The sequence below is a fragment of the Protopterus annectens genome, chromosome 4.part0, assembly GCF_019279795.1.
Source record: "Protopterus annectens isolate FY-2018-M chromosome 4.part0, PAN1.0, whole genome shotgun sequence".
NCBI lineage: Eukaryota > Metazoa > Chordata > Ceratodontiformes > Protopteridae > Protopterus > Protopterus annectens.
This window is the reverse complement of record NC_056733.1, coordinates 527959424-527980435: the sequence shown is the minus strand read 5'-3', so window position 1 is coordinate 527980435 and position 21012 is coordinate 527959424. Positions and strand designations below refer to the sequence as shown.

The window sequence follows — 21012 nt, the reverse complement described above, 5'->3', positions numbered from 1 at the left end:
TTTTAAGTTTAGCTGAGGACCTTATTTCTTTAATTAGGGGTTCTCAGCCACATCCAGATAGAGGCTCTCAGCCGCCTTCTGTCAAGAGGCCTAGGGTTGAGCAGGTAGATCCCCAGTCCTCCGATGAGGCCTCAGGTGATTCTGCACATTCAGACTACCAGGAGGAGGCCTTCCCGGCCTACGAGGACTCTGATGGAGGAATCCATTCCCTCTGCTTCTCCTCCTGAGGAGTTTTCCTTTGGGAAACGCTTCATTCCATGAGGGAACACTTCAAATGGCAAGGCCAAGAATACTCAGATTCTAGGAAAAGGTTAAGGGAATTTTAATAGCTACCTCAGCATAGACCCTTAGCTATTCCTCCAGTTTTAAATGTTTTAGATGATGTGTACTTAGAATCTAGTGTTTCCCCTGACTCCCTCCCCCCTGCTCCTGTCAAGCCAGACAGGTACTACAGGGTCCCAGACACACATCAATTTCTGTACAAGGGCCATACTGCTGACCCTGAAACTATTTCTCAGGGGCCTAAAGGGGTTTCCTCCACCACTGCTAAGAATCCACTTCCTTGAAAGAGATTCTAGGGCTTTAGAGAGGTGGGGCAAGAAAGTATATACATCTTCCACCCTTTCTATGCGAGCATTAAATTGTCAATTTCATATGATTCAGTATCAGGAATACATGTTGGATGACTTGCAAAAGAAATTGGCTTCCCCTGAACCATTAGATAGAAAGGGGTTACAGGAATTGGTTCATAATACTCAGCAGGTTAGCAACCATTTCCTACAGTGTGGATATGATGCATTGGAAGCTTCATGTAGAGCAGCAATGACAGGTGCTGTCATACGCAGACATGCTTGGTTAAAGGAACAAACATTGCCAGACCATGTGAAAACTAAGCTTTTGGACGCACCACTAGAGAAACATAAGCTATTTGGTGCTACTGCACAAGAGGTTTTAAAGAAAATAGAGGAAAAGGCAAAATCAGTGCAAACAGTCAAAGATTTCCTCCAGGTACAGCCTCCAAGATTCAGCAGGAATTGGTCTTCTAGGCATTGGTCCTTTCCAGACACAGACAAATTTCAAAGAGACAAAAACAGACGTGGCAGAGGTAGAGGGCAAACTCGAGGCTCCTGCAGAGGACGTCAATGGCAGCCTCCGAACCAGAGAGGTGGGGCAGGACCTTCCACTGCTCCGCAGGGACAATCTCAATGACTTGACTTTGACTCCGCCATCCAGGGCTCAAAAGCACCTTTGGGTGGAAAATTATCTTTATTTTCACAAAATTGGCACAATATTATAAAGGACAAATGGATACTGGACATAATAGACAAAGGATACAGATTCCATTTTCATACACTACCAACAAGACATGGCAGGCCAAACCTGCCACCAAATCAAAGGGCAGAGGCACTCAAACAAATAACAAACCTACTTCAAATAAGAGCAATAGAAAAGGTTCCTTCTGCAGAACAAGGCCAAGGATTTTATTCAAGACTGTTCCTTGTTCCAAGAAAAGAAAACCAATGGAGACCCATTCTGGACTTGTCCGCACTGAATACCTACCTTATTGTGCCAAAATTCAAAATGCTGACTTTACAGCAACTCCTTCCCATGCTGGGAAAGGGGTCTTGGCTGGTAACTCTGAACCTCAATGAGGCATACCTGCATGTCCCAATCGGACAAAGTTGCAGAAGATACCTCAGATTTCTTGCAGGCTTAGAGCATTATCAATTCTCAGCATTGCCCTTTGGCTTATCTACTGCGCCCAGAATGTTCACGAAATGCCTGGCATCAGTAATTGCACATTGCAGACTTCAGGGGATACAAATATACCCTTACCTGGACGACTGCCTTATACAAGCGGACTGCCAACAAGCCTTGTTAAAAAAACTTGGACTATGTCATTCACCTACTGCAGGCCTTGGGATACACAGTCAATATTCAGAAATCAAATCTCGTACCATCCCAACAAATACCTTTCCTGGGTGCCACACTGGACACAAACACCCAGATGGCATTTCTGACAAAAGAAAAACAAAAACAATTACCAGAATACTTCAGAAAATTGGCAACACACACCCAGATGACTGCAAGGAAAATCCTGCAGGCCCTGGGTTTCATGGCATCTTGCATTCTTCTGATTCCACACGCAAGGCTGCATATGAGGAAACTACAATGGTATCTAAAAAGTCTATGGTCTCAACACAGCCACAGCCTGGAAGCATTGATCCCACTCATTCCATGCCTTCAAAAGGAATTTCTGTGGTGGGCTCAAGCAAGCCAGATAAACAAAGGTCTGCCTTTCAGCAAGCCTCATAAAAGTCAAACCATAACAACGGACGCCCATGGATGGGGGGCTCACATGGAGGGCAGATGCATTCAAGGACAATGGACACAAAAAGAAAAGCACCTGCACATCAACCAAAAATAAATGCTGGCAGTGATACATGCAATCAAGGCCTTCGAAAAGTTCATGCATCAGGGTCATCTACTAATAAAGACAGACAATACCACAGTTATGTGGTACATAAACAAGCAAGGAGGTACCCATTCCTACCCTCTTTGCAGACTGGCAATGAATCTCTGGGATATTTCCCTACAATTGAAAATAGAGCTACAATCCCAGTTTGTACCAGGGAAGGACAATGTTCTGGCGGACAGCCTAAGCAGAAACATCATGGATCCACACGAATGGATGTTGCATACAGACATTTTCTTACAAATAACTCAAGCATGGGGAAGGCCGGACATAGATCTTTTGCCTCCCACCTCAATCACCATCTGAAAAAGTTTTGCACAAGGACATACCATCCTCAAGCATGGAAGGTGGACGCTCTCTCCTTCAGTTGGAGCTCTCTAACACTATATGCCTTCCCACCTCTTCCTTTGATGACCAAGGTGTTACTAAAGATCAAGACAGAGCAACCGAAAGTCATACTGATAGCTCCAGACTGGCCAAGACAACACTGGTACCCACTGCTACGGAGCTTGACACACACCAATCCGTGGCTCCTTCCTCAATGGCCACTTCTTCTGACACAGCACAATTACAGGACACTACACCTCAGCTTGAAAACATTGAAGCTGACAGCTTGGAAGATTCCATGACTATTCCTCAGGATACACTTTCCAAAGGGTAAAAGATATCATCCTGGAGCGCAGACCTTCCACTAGAAAAACATACTCAGCAAAATGGAAGAGATTTCTTATCTGGAACAGCAAAAAGGGTCAAGACCCATCAGTGATGAGCATTCCACAGATCCTAGAATATTTGGCTGAAATGCTCCACAATGGCCTTTCATATTCTTCCATAAAAATACATGCTTCAGCAATATCTGCCAAATATGACACTGATCCGCCTGTATTTTCTCACCCATTGCTAAGACAGTTTCTAAGAGGTATAAAGAACATCAACCCTCCTAGGAAACCACCAGTGCCTGCATGGGACCTCAACTTCATGCTGGAAAAATTAACTCTTCCTCCCTTTGAACCAGCAGCATCTTCAGAGTTGCAATTTCTGTCTTGGAAGACAGCTTTCCTTCTGGCAGTAACCTCAGCAAGAAGAGTCTCTGAGCTACAGGCCCTTATGGCAATACAACCATTTCTCATTTTTCATCAGGACAGAGTATCTTTGAGAACCAATCTGTCAATCATGCCAAAGGTGGTATCCAGGGTGTCTCTGAATCAAGCTATTCACCTGCCTACCTTCTTTCCCAATCCTCAAAATAAAGGAGAGACTTCTGCACACCTTGGACATACACAGACAGTTGCGCTACTACTTGGACAGAACAAAGTCTTTCAGAAAATCTGACCAGCTTTTTGTAGCTTACGCTGCTGGATTGCAGGGAAAAGCAATTTCCAAACAGACAATTTCTAAATGGATTGGAAATTGCATTCAATTCTGCTACTCTTTTCATGGAAAAACTGTGCCAGTTGACATCAGGCCACCTTCCACCAGAGCTACAGCCACCTCCACAGCCTTTTTAAGAGGAGTGGCAACAAAGGACATTTTAGAAGCTGCTACATGGAGCTCCGTGCATACATTTTCCAAACATTACAGCCTGCCTTTATATTCCAGATCCAGAGCAGGGTTTGCTTCTGCAGTCCTGCAGGGCATTTTAGCTACACCATCTTTGTCTTAGTGCCTACCACCCCCAGGTTGGCTATGGTATTCAACCCATATGTCAGGACTGCGGTTGCATCCTTGAAGGACATAGTACAGTTTTGTACCTACCATAAATGTAGATGTCCGATAGGTATGCAACTGCAGTCAGGTTTTCCCTCCCACCTACCCCTCTGTGGTATTCTTTTGGGTTTCTACCCTCATTTTAGCTACCTGGGGTAATCTTTACGGTGTATTTGTTTTATGTTGTTGTACTTGTCTGGAATTTTTCTCTATTTTCAAAATTTAGCCTTCCTTAGAGGGCACCTGGCATCTGGGGCAAGAAACACTGAAGAAGATGGCGTCGGCTGACGCTTTTATACCCCAGGCACTCTGACGTCGGGGCAAGGGCGACATCAGCCGACGCCGGACCCAGACTTTGGAATCCGGCCGACCGAATAGCTGCCTGAGGCAGGACAACCCATATGTCAGGACTGCAGTTGCATACCTATCGGACATCTACATTTATGGTAGGTACAAAACTGTACTTTTTTTTCTGTCATATGTTGTATTAATTTTGTGATTCCCCCAAATGTTTTGTTGTTTAATTTTCCCAAATATGTGTGCTTTACCTATGTGTATTCATGAATACAGAAGCTAATAATGTTTTTAGAATTTACTAACAGTTCCTAGCAGATTTATTTGGGTCATTGAGGGTATTATCCCAAGTTATTTCAAAAGCATGTCATTTATTGCCTCACAGAATTCTAGGAAGAATGACTTTTATGACAAAGCTTGATTTTGATCAGGTAGAGGATGGTATTGTGGTGTTGACATATCTGTTTGAATTTAGTTTACTCAACCTGTATTTGAATAGTTATCTCATAAGGATTATAGTATAATCTGTTTTTTTATATATCCTGCTGTTTAATCATGAAATGTTCATGCTCTGCAAGTAGTATAAAGTGTGTATGGTAGATTTCTGTAATATGTTTAATAGCACTGATATTAATTAGTTCATGAGCAATTTCTTCTTCCTTAGGGTTTTTTTTGCTTCCGAGTTTTAGATATTCTTCTACAGAGACTGAGACACTGTCACTTATCCTATCCAGTCTGCAGCAATGAAATGAGGTGTTCTTGAATTTCTGATATGCATTTTGAGTCTTTAACGTATGGTTTTGTATTGCTAAAGACACTGGCATCCTCCAAAAAGAGATTTTTAAGTTGCAAATTTTATAATCAAGACTACTGAAATTTGTCAAAGCATTCGTCCTCTCTGATTTTTTATTCTTGTACATTTTCATTTTTTCTCTCTTGAAATTTGAAAAAGTCTGAAAAAGACACTGAGAATAAAAAAATCATTGGTCAGTACTTTTACTGTCCTGGGAGAGAGGTGAAACATTATGGTTGGTTGCCCATCTTAGTCCAGGCTGAAAGGCACCAAATTCCCTCTGTGAGACCCTTAGCCAGAGATTGAATGCCAAAATGTGTCAAGTTACTCAGGTGTAGTATAATGAGATGAGAGGACGTTGCATGTGTGGTTTTCCACTTCCTTAAAAATGTTCCCTCCTTTATGTATAATAAGCATGTCATGCTTGACCATAATTTTTTATAATCTATTTGAGAAGCCACAGGCAAAGTGCTGTGAGATATGTGTCAGTTTTGTGCATACTGGAGTCATCAGTTAGGATGTTTTTCAGTTTGCCAGATTGTAAAATCTGCATTATGAGCTCCCAGTCCTGATTTGGACTGTTCTCACTACCATGGTATCACGACTGTTTGATTTACTGTGGTCAGTGTGGAGTCTGTATGGTGTTACTAATTTAGGGAACCAGTTGTCACATTGTGTAAAAAATTGCTTACTTGTGAAATTAACAATAACAGGATTTAGTTCCATATAACTGCAAGTGAAGCTTATTACACTGTCATTAGATGAGGCAACAGATTGGAGTGATAAACTTAATTCATATTGCACTTTTTGAAAAGTAGTGATTTGCTTTGTGATTATGAAGGCTTATATAGTGACCTGGTCTCATTGCTAGAGCTTTTTGTTTATACAGACCATGACATTTTACTAGTCTTGTATGATTATTGAAGATATAGATTACAATGTCAGTGGCTCAGGGTAGTACACTCATGTTTGATGCAGGGAAGATCAAAAGGATGGGGGCTCTGTCCCCTCCTAGGTGACTGGATATTTGTCCCAGTGCTGACACTAGTTTTGCATAATAGGGAAATGTTCTGCACTACTGAGCTGCTGTCTTTACTAGTTTGACAGTGTAATGCTGCTAATGAGCTTTTTTTTTTGTACTCCTGGAATTAATTTTCTCAGTTCATGTTTAACTGTTGTTGAGGTAAGTCACCTGTACATACAGATGTTCATCGTGTTACACTGCTGCAGTCATTACACTTGGGTTATCCTGCTGTCAGGTGGTTCCCCAGTTGGCTTGAGTTCCAAAGTCTTGGTCCGGCATTGGTTGCCGTCGCCTCCTCCCTGACGTCAGTGCGACAGGGGTATATAAGATGCAGCCGACGCCATTTTCTTCAGTCTTTCTTGCCGCGCGGTGCCCGAAGCAGAAGCAGTTCGCAAGTGCCGGTCGGCCGACTGAGATTTTCATTCCGAATCCAGAACCGAAGTCTTCTACAGTGCTAAGTACCCCGTTGGGGAAACTTTTTCTTCCCTCAGACCAATGTCAGTACAAGTTAACACTGGTTGTCGGTTTTGTGCTAGGTTTAACAAGCGCACTATTAAACGTCGGTTTGATTTTGCCCAACATTATTCTGGTAGAAAATTCAATTGCACCATGCCGTCGGAACTTCCGAAGACCGGATTTCATAAGTGCAAAGACAAGGACAGGCATCCGAGGCCCAAAACTGATGGTGAGGCCTCTTCTAGGCCGGTTGCTGGTTCTCCGGTTTTCATCGGGGCACCTACGCAGCCCCTGACGACCGCATCCACACAACCACAGACCGTCTCCGACTCCCACGTGGAGCTGGCTGGGCCTTTGGATGCTCTGTTTTCAGCCTACCAAAATTAACCCTTCTGAGGGAACCAAAGTAGCTGAGCAATCCACAGCTTCAGAGGGTGTCTTCAGACCTACCCAGTTAACCATTAAACCCTCTGCTAAGTCTAAGGCCCCATTAAAAACAAAGAAACAGATACAGCATTCTCCAGGACAGGCTTCCATGCCTAAGAAACAAATGCTCAAAATGGCCGAAGACCTAATCACCCTGATCAGGGGGTCCCATCCCCCTCCTGATAAAAGGCCCAGACAGGATGCAGATTATGAATCTTCCGACCAGGTGTCCATTTCTTCAGATTCATCCTCAGACCTAGGATATTGCTTACCCCCTTATGAGGATTCGGATGCTGAGGAATCTATTCCTTCAGCCTCTCCACCTGAGGACTACTCCTTTGGGGAGACCTTACATACCATGAGGGAGCATTTCTATTGGGAAGGCCAGGATAACTCAGAATCCAAGAAAAGGCTCCAAGACTTCCTTTTGTTGCCTCAACACAGACCCCTTGCTATTCCACCAGTGTTGGATATTGTGGATGATGTGTACACTGAATCCAGCTTAAACCCTGACTCCTTACCTCCAGCCGCAGTTAAACTTGATAGATATTACAGAGTCCCTGACTCTCACAAATTTCTGTATAAAAGCCCTGTTGCTGACCCTGAAACTATTTCTCAGGGACCCAAAGGGATTAAGGACTCATCAGCAAAAAACCCAGTTCCCTCTGACAGAGATTCCAGAGCATTAGACAGATGGGGAAAGAAAGTATATACGTCTGCAACTTTAGCAATGAGAGCCTTAAATTGCCAGTTTCACATGCTAAAATATCAGCAATTTTTGATGTCTCAGTTGAAACAAAAGATGCTTCCAGATTCAGATCCTCCTAATTTTAAAGAAATGAAGGATTTATTGCATGCAGCTGAACAAGTGGGAAAACATACTTTGCAATGTGGGTTTGATTCCTTAGAGGCCTCCTGTAGAGCAGCATTTACAGACTCTGTCATTAGAAGGCATGCTTGGTTAAAGGAACATACATTACCAGATCATGTTAAGGCAAAATTATTGGACGCACCTTTGCAGCGTGATGTGTTGTTTGGAGTTAAGGCAGAGGAGGTATTACAGAAGATGGAGGATAAGGCAAAACCCATGCAAACGGTGAAGGATTTCTTACAGGTTCAGCCTCCTCGTTTTAGCAGAAATTGGCCAACAAAGAATTGGTCCTTTCCAATCACAGACAGACCTCAAAGAGGCAGATACAGACGTCCAAGAGGTAGAGGTCAAGCATAAGGTCCTTACAGGCCTCGACAATGGGGTACACCAGGCCAGAAAGAAGGGGAAGACAGGCCACAACCTTATAAAAAAGCAGCCTCAGTGACTTCCCACTACAGCTGCCAAACAGTTCTCTCTTGGCAACCCCCTTAGGAGGAAAACTGGCACTTTTCTATCACAATTGGCTGTGCATCACCAAAGAGAAATGGGTTCTCAACATTGTATCTCAAGGTTACATGTTCCAATTTCACACCTTGCCAAGGTTAAAAAGAATTACACAAAGAAAGGCGGTGAGTGGTTCAAGGTTAAAAAGAATGCCAAATCTGCCGCCAAATCAATGGGCAGAGGCTCAAAAACAAATTACAGCACTCATGAACATGAGAGCTATTCAAAAGGTACCACCACAGGAGCAAGGACAAGGATTTTATTCAAGACTCTTTCTGGTTCCCAGAAAGGACAAAGCCTGGAGACCCATTCTGGATCTTTCTTCTTTAAACACTTACCTGGGTGTTCCGAAATTCAAAATGTTGACACTACAGCAGCTTCTTCCCATGCTGGGCAAGAAAGCTTGGCTCGTGACTTTGGACCTCAAGGAGGCATACCTGCATGCCCCTATCAGACAAAACTGCAGAAGATACCTCAGATTTCTAGCTGGTTCAATGCACTATCAATTCTCTGCACTGCCCTTTGGCTTATCTACTGTGCTCCGGGTCTTCACAAAGTGCCTGGCACCAGTAATTGCATTTTGCAGACAAAAAGGAATTCACATTTATCCATACCTGGACGACTGCCTGATTCAAGCAGAGAGCAAGGACATTCTTCTAAAGCATCTGGCGTTCGTAAAAAAGTTATTAAGTTGCCTGGGGTACACAGTAAACAAAATAAAATCAAAACTAGCACCCTCACAACAGATAATATTCCTGGGTGCCAGCTTGAACACAACGGCCCAGATGGCTTATCTCACGCCAGACAAGCAAGGACAACTGACTCAATACTTTCAATTGATGGCAACAAAGACCCAATTCCCTGCAAGAAAAATTCTGCAGGCCTTGGGCTACATGGCATCTTGCATACTACTAATTCCATATGCCAGACTGCATATGAGGAAACTACAATGGTACCTAAAGAGTGTATGGTCTCTACACTGTCAAAGTTTGGAAACAGTTATACCACTAATTCCTTGCCTTCAACAGGAGTTTCGATGGTGGGCTTAAGCTTGTCACCTCAACAAGGGACAGCCTTTTACTCAACCCACAGCCAGGCAAACACTGACAACAGATGCATCGTATTACGCCTGGGGAGCACACATGTCAGGAAAATGTATTCAGGGTAAGTGGCCCACAGAGCAAAGGCATCGTCACGTCAATTAAAAAGAGATGCTAGATGTACAAAATGCACTTATAGCATTCAAGGACCTGTTGCATCCAGGACAACTACTACTAAAGACAGACAACACCACAGTTATGTGATACATAAACAAGCAAGGGGGCACGCATTCCTACCCCCTCTGCAGACAAACCATGACCTTGTGGAACACAGCTCTAGACTACCAAGTTCATCTGCAAGCACAATTCCTGCAAGGAAAGAAAAACACACTGGCAGACGACCTAAGCAGAAACATCATGGATCCCCACGAATGGGAATTAAATCCACAAGTATTCAGAATGATAACACAAAAATGGTGGAGCTCGGACATAGATCTGTTTGCATCCCCAAAGAACTGCCAGCTACAGAAATTCTGCACAAGGAGTTACCATCCACAAGCATGGAAAGTGGATGCCCTCTCATTCAGCTGGAAAAACCTACAAGTATACGCTTTCCCTCCTTTACCTCTCCTTCCAAAGGTACTCATAAAAGCCAGGCAAGAAGAGCCAAAGATGATCCTGATTGCACCAGACTGGCCACACCAGCACTGGTACCCAATCTTAAAGAACTTAGCACAAGAACCACCCTGGATTTTGCCACAAATCCCACATTTGCTGACACAGCACAACAATCAGATACTTCACAGCCAGCTAAAGACCTTAAACCTAGCTGCATGGAAAATACCTTAGTCAAGCAAACAATGCCTCTCTCCAAAGCTGTTATGGATGTCATTCTGGAGGCCAGAAGGCCTAGCACCAGGAAAGCCTACTCGGATAAATGGAAGAGATTCTGTGCCTGGAACGAGGCGCACAGCCTTGACCCTCTCGTCCCAAACATTCCTCAGATACTTCAATATTTAATATGCTAGGAATATTCAGGAGCATCCGACCCACTGTTTCAAATTTATTGGCATTGAACAAGTTTTACAGGATAGTAGAGGTGGGCTAACTCAGCTTAGACTACTGGAAAGGGAGCTGTATTGGCAAATCAGATTGGAAGCGTACCATACGCCTGGGTTGAATGAAGCATGTTCCATTTCTAGTGTGCTCCGCATTTTGAGTTTGAAGAGATAATCCAAGTGTAACTTTTTGAGTTGGAATTCTAACAGTCTAAGTAGGGTGTTGTATTCTTCTTGTTTGACCAGTGGCTAAATTTTCATTAATTTCTTCATTAAGTATCCATTTTAATTTCTGATACTGATATGATTTAATTTGTACACATTTTTTAATATTAGTGTAATATATTTAGTTAAACATATAAAATTTTTATGGTCAATGTGAAGCAATAATTCTTGTAATTTAAATGTGGTGTACATTTTTTAGTGAGCTATTTAACATGGAAATATTTTAATTATTAACTCTTATGAGCAGTGAGTTAAATCATGATTTCTTTGTACGCAGTTTTACTTACATTTTTTAAGTGTGTGCTGTTCACAACAGAACTTTTGGTGTTTAATAGCTTTGAACCAGTATACCTTTAATATCCTACTTTCAATTAACTTTGTTAATTGGTTTTATTCTAATTTAATTATGATGTCACACTACTTAAAGTTGGTTTAATGGTGTAATAATGTTTTCTGAAGAAGTTCACCTAAGAGGTAAACGAAAAGCGCTTAATAAACTCCTTGGATTACTTGTGAGCTTTCTTCTTTTTGGCGTGGACATCCTTCACAGACAGTGACTGTTTTACAGGCATTTTGTTGCTTTGGTTTCCTCTACGGTTCACTTTTTGTTTTTCACTAGTTTGCTTTGGCTTTTTTGGTTATACTTCAATATTTAATTGAGATGCTGGACAAGGGCCTCTCCTTCTCATCAATCAAGATCCACGCCTCAGCCATTTCTGCTCATTACAACACGGATCCACCAATTTTTTCTAATCCTTTGCTCAAACAGTACCTCAGAGGGGCTAAAAACATAAGACCGCCCCATAGAACACCTACCCCAACTTGGGACCTCAACTTTGTTTTGGAAAAATTAACTTTACCTCCTTTTGAGCCAGCTAACACAGCAGAATTAAAGTACATATCTTGGAAAACTGCTCTGCTTCTGGCAATAACATCAGCACGAAGAGTTTCAGAATTACAGGCACTAATGGCAGGGGAACCCTTCCTCATTTTCCACCAGGACAGGGTGTCTTTAAGAACTAACCCTACGTTTATGCCAATGGTGGTATCAAGTGTGGCTCTAAACCAAACTATTCATTTACCAACTTTTTATCCAAAACCACAGAACAAGGGGAAGAAACTACTACATTCTTTGGACATTCACAGGCAGTTACGCTTCTACTTGGACAAAACCAAAGCTTTCAGAAAATCTGAGCAATTATTGGTAGCATATGCTGCAGGAGCACAGGGCAAAACCATTTCAAAACAGACTATTTCAAAATGGATAGGACATTGCATACGTTTCTGCTATTCTCACCATGGGAAACCTTTACCTAGCAGCAGTAGATCTCACTCCACCAGGGCAACAGCCACTTCAACTGCCTACCTCAGAGTAGTACCTACCAAGGATATTTTGGAAGCAGCAACATGGAGTTCAGTGCATACCTTCACCAAGCATTACCATTTGCCTTTATACTCCAAATCCAGAGCTGGCGTCACCACTGCTGTGCTGCAGGGCCTTATAGCCACCCCTAATGCCTTATAGAACCAGCCTCCCTACCTCAGCTTTGGGATTCCACCCAAGTGTAATGACAGCAGCAGTGTAACATGATGAACATAGTACAGTTTTGTACCTACCATAAATGTAGATGTTCGAGTATAAACACTGCTGCAGACCAGGTTACCCTCCCTCCCTCCTTCCCCTCTTACTTGCTGGTACGTACCTATGCCCTCTACCCTTTACTACCTATGGGGAGTATTTGCTGGTAACTAAGTTGTCCTTTGCTTTTCTTATGTATGTTTTATAAGCAATTTGAATTGCCTACCTATTTGGGGGCACCTGACATCTGGGGCAAGAAAAACTGAAGAAAATGGTGTCGGCTGCATCTTATATACCCCTGTCGCACTGACGTCAGGGAGGAGGCGATAGCAACCGACGCCGGACCAAGACTTTGGAACTCAGGCCGACTGGGGAACCGCCTGACGGCAGGATAACCCAAGTGTAATGACTGCAGCAGTGTTTACACTCGAACATCTACATTTATGGTAGGTACAAAACTGTACTTTTTTCGCCTTCACTAAAAAATGGGACGTTTCTCAGTTAGCAAGATATTCTAACACTGCAGATGCCTAAACTGTAATTGAAACACTGCTATGAATGGAGATGTGTGATGCAAGCTTTTATGTAGTATGGACACATAGTGGATCTGAGTTATACAGTGGAAGCATCTACTGATTAGCTCTTATTTTGTTTAATGTGTTTGACACTAAAGCACTGCAGAAAGCTGCATTATCTTTGTCAGTATATGACGTGTTGGTATGTTTAATCTGCACAGTGCTTAGAATTCAAGTTTTTTAAATACTTTAAATAAACCAACAGCATAAAACTCCTTCCAAAAATTGAAAGAAATAGAGACAAGGTAATCTTCCCATCATTTCCTCTTTACTGACTTGAAGTAATGAACACAATGAGACAGCGTTCCTGACTCCTTTTTAGAGGCACCTTTGCCAGACGCTGTACTAGTGACTCCCCACTTATCAAGTACTTGCAAGTAATAGTGTATGCCCAGCCGGCTTCAGACTCTGGGATCCCTGTGTTAGTGGTACAGGAGCCCTCCAGTTTGCTAAGATGGCTGTCTTTTTTCCTGCATTGTGCAGATGTTTGTGAGATTATGGAGATTTCTTCCATAACCAGAGCACCTCCTTCACCAGCTGGGTTGATACTGTTTATTTAGTATGTTTGTCCATTATGTGCCTGGAAGATGGAGTCTATATTATAAGTTCGACTGCTTAGCTTGTTGAATGCTAAAATTTCGACAGCTAAATGACGAAAGCTTAAAAACACGAACAGCCACTTATGCAGATTTTTTCATTGGGAAAGAATTCGCTTGGACATTATCGGGAATTTGCCCTTTCCCCAGTGTAGAGCGATCTCTGAGTTGGTATATTTAGTTAGGGGGTGTGGAGGGCAAATCTCCCCACTTTGTTAGGGTTTGAAAGTTTATTTTAACTTCCGACGGCCAAGTGAATTCTTTTATGATGAAAAAAATTTATGTAAGTGGCCATTCGCGATTTTAAGATTTCGCTGTTTAGCTGTCGACGTTTTGGCATTCGACAAGCTAAGCAGTCAGGTTTCTGATATAGACCCTGGAAGGTGTGTTGTAATTACTGCACCTTTCCTGCACACCCTAAGCATAGTTTGTGGTGCACAGCTACCCAGCTCAAGTTTACATCCCAAAGAAGCCACTGTTCACTCAAGTGCCAGGATGCCCAGAGCTAGTCCCACTGGCACAGATTTTTCCAGTGTCAGTTCCCTTGCCTGCTCAGGATACCGGTACAGCTGCATTCGCTTCCAGCAGTGCATGAATTCAGTTTTGAATCAACTCCAACTCCATGTACTAGTTTAAGCCTCCTAGATTCCTCAAGCTCTGCAGAGTGTCCACATACATCTTACTGTCAAACAGTCTGTTAAGTGTCCAGTTTCAGGTCTTCCATTTTGGCTTTTCTGTTCTAAAGAGGAAGTGCCACCGCGGAGCTTGTAGGTCTGAGAGTCAAGGGAATCACACAAAGTTACCACTTCAAGTGAGCTGTTGACCCCACAGACTATAAGTCACACTCATCTTGGACTTCTTTGGCGGATCCTTTGTTAAAAAGGTGTACTGCCCATGGATGAATTGATGTTCAGCCTCAAGAAATCCTCTTCTCCATGTAGCTAAAGTAGCCATCTAGAGCACTAGAGTAAAATTGTAGTGTGGTTTGCCTGACTGTAAATGTATCTAAAAACATTAATGCAAACTGCATGCATTCTGACATTGCTGCACCCATACAAAGGAAGATGGACTGGGTTTACAGGCCACCCAATGTTGCTCTTTTGCTGTGTGAGAATCCCACATCTGCCACCTTCTTGGTGACCAGTCTCAAAAGTAGCTCAACTTCTTAAGCAACGGCAATCCTTTTCGCAAAGAGGGATTCCCAGGATTTGGACTATTTTGGTAAGTGGCCACTCATGTTCTCCACCTTGGTCATAATGACTAAATTCTCTTCATGCATATAGCCTATCTGTAGCTGGACCAATTCGATATGTTCTTTAAAATTCTGGATAGTTTGTTAGAAGTTAAAGCCATTGAAGCTCTAATGCAAATTATGTTGCTAGTAAAGCTTAAGTCCAGGTTACTTTATTTTAGGCTGATGCTGTGAACTGTGTGGTACAGTATGATAGCCACAGAGATTGCCAGCCAGTGCCTTGCTTAGTTCTGCTTTAATCCTTTTGCTTAGAACTTGGTGTCTGCCTTTACTAAGGCACTTGTTAAGGGTCTGCTTATTTTAGGTCTAGAGCTCAGTGACTTTGCAATATATGGCAAATTAACATGGGTGTTTATGGCTGTGACCTGTAAATAAGCTTCTTCCTGTACTTCTTATCTTGATTTCCTCAAGTTGTGCATACAAAGTACAGTAGATGTAGTAATTCAGTTAACCAAACAATGCAGAGAATCACCCCTGAAGAAAACTCAGTACTTGCTTTTGGTGTGGAAGTGAGTGCGCCCATGTATCCTACAGTGTACTGTCATCCCATTCACCACTGTTTTTCTGCCTTATGCCTGTCACTTGTAAAAATAGTTGGACTCCCATGTGGCCCTGATGATGATTAAGTAAATATTCGAGATTGCATGAATGAATGAATGCATTCTGAGGTTCTACATGACTGTTTACTGAGTCTTGCTTTTAGTATCTGAAATGTGATGTTCAGAATTCCTGAACAACTTACCAAATTTCCACTTGGGTTACTAAAAACTACAGGTTTCCATTCGGGATATGAAACTGCACAACACCAAACAATAGATGCTTGCAATAAAAAGCCATAATTGACATGACTGCGAAATTATTCACAGGCTGAAGTCATAGGTTCTTGGACTTTACCCACACTCCCACCTCAAGACTGTGTAACTTTGTAGTTATAGTGCTTGATTGTTAGTGACTACACTGTCTGGATGTTAGCAAAGATGAAATCTAGAGACAATAAGAAAATCCACTAGAAAAGTAGAAAAAAAGGTCTATATCACTTAGTTGAACTCGCTCATCGTCGAACACCTGTTCATCTACCCGTTTTTATCAAAGTTACAAATCAGAGAATGGACTTTTTATCAAAACTTTTCCCAAGGATAACCAACCGTAGGCTAACCTAGCGACTGTGAAAAATAATCATAAAATTTAAAACCTACCCTGGTGGGGAACTGTAACCCCCCCAACTAAATATACCAACTCCAAGATCGCACTACAGTGGGGAAAAGGGCAAATACCAGATGATGGCATACCATTGGTTATCCCTAGGATACAGTTTGAAGAAAAGTCTGTTCATTAATTTGTGACTGACAAAAAGGGGTCAAAGAATAGATGTTCGATTAGTGAGTTTTACTAAATGAAGTAGACCCAGAAAAAAACTCTAGTGGGAACCTATGACTTCAGCCTGTGAATAATTTCGCAGTCATGTCAATTATGGCTTTTTATTGCAAGCATCTATTGTTTGGTGTTGTGCAGCTAGGACAGCTGTTTAATCAAAGTCTTACCTCTGGATACGTACCCAGGGAGTGGCGCACTGCAACTGTGGTACCACTTCACAAAGGCGGTGCCTCCACCGACCCTGGAAATTACCGGCCCATTAGCTTGACAAGCCTTATCTGCAAAGCCATGGAGAGGATCATAATGGACCTCATAAATAAAGACATAGGGAATTTGCAGACTTTGGATCCAACCCAGTTTGGCTTTGTCAAAGGCAGATCATGCCTTTTAAACTTGGTTGACTTTTGAAACAGTCACCAAAGCCATTGATGAGGAAAGGCAGTCCATACAGCCTACCTCGATCTGGCTAAGGCCTTGATACAATACCCCATTCGGGTATCATTGAAAAACTCATCAGCTTAAATGTCAACCCATACATCACAAGATGGGTTGCAAACTGACTTACTGACAGAACCCACAGGGTCAGAGCTGCTGGGGACATGTCAGACTCAAAGCCTGTCACAAGTGGTGTCCCACAGGGCTCAGTCCTGGGCCCACTCTTGTTTGGCATCTACTTTCCAAGTACAAGCAAACACAGGAGGGTTATGGCTGACAAAGTTTGCAGATGACTGCAAACTGGGCCATAGTAGAAAACACATCTGACACAGATATCCTTCAGAAGGGTCTCACAGAAACGGATAACTGGTGCCAGAGCCACGCCTAAAGTTAAATGCCAAAAATGCATAGTCATACCCCCGGGAAAAACAAGGTTACCCTAGCTACCAAATAGGTGGCAATCCACTGAGCACAGAAGAAGTTATCAGGGACCTGGGGACCCAGGTTGATAGTAGTCTGTCATTCGACACCCATGTAGCTAAAGTAGTTAGGAAGACCTTCTACATTGCCCACCTTATCATGAAGGGATTCTCATCTAGATCAAGGGAGGTCATAGTCTCCTTTACTCATCACTCATCAGACCAATGATTGAGTACAATGCCCCATTGAATGTATCTGACCCGACACTTGCAGCAGCTGGAGAGGCCACAAAAGTTCCTCACCAAAAGGATAAAGGGTCTCAAAATCTGTCCTATGCTGCCCGACTGAAAGAACTCCAGCTCTATTCAGTCGCCACGCTTGCTCAGAGGTGACCTTTGCCTAACATACAAGGCCATGTCAAACCCAGATTTGATGAATATGCTTCACCTCAAAAATCTAGATCCATCAGAGCCACAAGGGCGGAGACTTAAACCTTGACACGGCTATTAATAGGGCGTGCTGGAGGGATAGATTCATCACCCAAAGACTCCCTATGCTGTGGAACAAAATCCCGGTACATGTGAGGCAGAGCACCTCGCTGGCCTTGTTCAAGAGAAATCTTGACCAATGGATGGGAGATCGCAGATATACCCCAGGGATTACCTCAGTGTCACTGCTCGACAGAGGCACAGCAAAATAATGGGTATAGTTCCCCATACTAAAGGGGTGGCGTAAGCCACAAAACGATGGGCTAGGCTTGTAAATGCCCTCGGGCAGATAGCCTAGTATGAACCTATGAACCTATGAACCTATGAAAGAGCCTTGCAGCTGTTCAGCTGAAAATAGTTCAAATTTCAGCATTTTTTTTTACAGGAGAAGGCTTCTAGTAATTTAGAAAAAAATAAATAAAATGCATTTGGAGGTGTTTATACAGTCTACCAGTGTCTCACTTATTTTTAAAGTCAAGTAACAAAAGGGTGGAAAGAATAGGTGAAGCTTTAAGCATTATTCAGATGAGTTTATAAAACTGTAGAAATCAGATGCTGAAATGAAGGAAAGGCTGATTGAATGAGGCTTTTCAAAAGAACTGTTTCAAAAAATAGTAGAATTAGAACAGAGAGTACACAGATAAAAACCTTAAGATATTCTGCTATACCAGAAAAAACTGGAATGTATAATTACATTAATTTTGTAAAAGTGTACATAAGCAACTGTACTCATATTCCTCAACATGAGTTCTTAATTAAAAGGTCACACCTTGTGTATGCTACAAATTTGGCCATGAGAAAGAAGCGAAGATAAAAAAAAATTAAAGATAAAAAAAAGCCAAGACCAAGTTGTAAAGATAAATCATTCCAGCAGAAAGAGTTCCTCTTGACAAAGTTATGGTAGAAGAAAATAGTATTAAAAATTAGTGACACTAGATGTGGAAAATGATTACTCTGTGTATACCAGGCAGAAGAGAAGCAAGTTTATCTCCGCAAACAAGATAGCAAGTGGCAGGTGTGAGGTTCAAGTTGCTATATCCAATTGTCTTTAGAATGTTTTTCCTTGGAGGATAAAGTATATATATGGATGCAGAATAGACTAAAGAGAAAATAAAAAAACAAAGTTTACCCAACAGAGAGTGAGCCAACAAGCTGAAGAGGACTCTGCTTCTCATTCTTCTGACAGTAACAAAGACTATACAGAGAACTTGCCAGTAAAACCTTGTCAATTTTTTTCAAAGGAAAATGACTGAGTGACCGAAAAAAAGGTTAGGAGCTGACTAGAAAAATCGCGAGTACCATGAAACCAGTGTTTGGTGGTCAAGATGATAAGGAGGTAGAACAGCAATAATGTGAAATAGCAAATACGTGTAAAAATTGTGTTGTTTCCATGATGTGCATTTCAGACATGAAAAATATGCTTCTGCAAGAAGTGGCTAGAAATGGACTAGAAGTCTGTGGACTGTGTTATATTGGTGGGAGAACTATAAAGCATAATTCTGCATTGCCAGTAATGTTTAAGATGGTGAAAGGACTGAAGATGTAAATGAAAAAAAAAAGAAAAGTTTTTGTTCTTAGTAATATGTGTATAATAAAGTTCTTGAAGTAAACTCCATGTTATATTGTAAGTAGTTCTGTACATTATGCATTGATTCATTCATAGGTAGGTACTAGGCTGTTGGCCCTAGGGCCTATATAAGCCTAGCCAAATGTACCCTGACTTTCGCCACCCAAGAAAATTATTTTCCTGTGCCACTGTCGAGCAGAGCCACAGAAGTGATCCCCGGGGTGAATTTCCTATCTCCCATCCAGTCATCAAGATTTTTCTTGAAGAGTGCTAATGAGGAGCTTTGTTTGATATAGACAGGTAGTTTGTTCCAGAGTATGGGAAGTCTCTGGGACAGGAATCTATCCCTCCAGCATGTTCTGTTTATTGTGGTGATGAGGTTTAGGTCCCTAGAGCGTGTAGCTCGTAGGGATTGGGATTTCTTTAAGTGGAGCATGTCTAAAAGCTCTGGGTTTGACATAGCTTTGTGTGTTAGGCAGAGATCGCCTCTGAGTAGGCGATATGCAACGGAGTAAAGCTGCAGTTTTTTGAGACTGTCTGCATAGGGCATCTCTTTGAGGCCGGTAATCCTCTTTGTGAGGTATTTCTGTGGCCTTTCCAGTTGTTGTAGATGTCTTGTGAGGTACATACCAAAAGGGGCATTGTACCCTATAATGGGTCTAATGAGTGATGAGTAGAGGGGAACAATGACTTCTTTTTTCCTAGATATTTTAAATGTGAGGTGGATGGAGTCTCAGCACTGACTGTTTATGCTAATTATATTAAAGCAAAAAAGTATTTTTTTTCTTGATTGTAATGCATCTGGAGTTTATACTGTAACAAGATAAATGCTGGATGTTAAGTGTATAATGCTGTGATCTGGGGCTTTTGTAGGGTGTTTAAAAGTACTGATCATATTATATGTATATTAAAATATAATTTCCTCTATTTTTTGTTCAGATGGAAGTATGGACTAATGCTCTTAATGTGTGGTGTAGACAAGGGAAACATGTATTTTCTAAGACAATTCGCTAGAAAATGGAAAGCAGAGTAATGGTAGTTTTTTAACATTTGAAAAGAGCTGATAAATCTACAGATACAGGCAATTAATTAGGTAATGGCTGAATAATGTGCTCTAAGGCATTTATGTAAGAAACATTGCAATTAGTATTTAAAGGGAAACTGAGGAGCTGTACAGCGAAAAATAAATAAAATTCTGACACTGAGATAAGTAAATATTTTTTTTGCGAATAGTCACATTCATTCCTAGCAGGCTTATTACTTTTATATTAAATATAGCAGTGCATACAGTAGTTTATTTAAGGGTAGCCAGTGTGCTTTTCCTTGAGGCTAAAAATCAGTTCACTGAGGGCATACACATTGTTTTTCAGCTCTATGAGGGAAAAGGAGATGTGACAGGGGCAGATGTTATTTGTGCATGAGGGAACATTAAACCTAAATAGGTAAAGCCTGCTGGTGTAGCTGTCTATTTGGGCAATTACTTCTGCATGGAGAATGTATATCATTTTATGTGTTTGCTGTGAATTAAAAAAGGGTTTGAGGGAGTTTGAAAAGGTATTACTTTTTATGTTTGCATATGTTCACTGAAGTGAAAAGTCTAGGAAAACAGAGTTCACACAGAAATAAGAAGCAGCAACTACATACAAGATCAGCCTCTCAAGCATTAGAATGTACTTAATAAGTTGCAAGTTGGAAGAATATATTCAAAAGACCTGCCATGCAAAATATGTGAAAGCAATATATTTTTATTAGAATGACTTACTTATCAGTTTTATCTTGAAATGTGAATGGCATTGCAGGTGCAGCCAAAAAGCAGAGTACTGAATTATATTAAGAAGTATAAGGGCAAATA

At 41.7% G+C, this 21012-nt stretch overlaps 1 protein-coding gene across 1 annotated transcript in view; it reads left to right on the top strand.

Moving 5' to 3' along the window:
• NIPSNAP1 (nipsnap homolog 1) overlaps positions 1–21012 on the top strand; it is an 810051-nt gene that overhangs the window by 475059 nt on the left and 313980 nt on the right. The gene's annotated exons all lie outside the window — the stretch shown is intronic.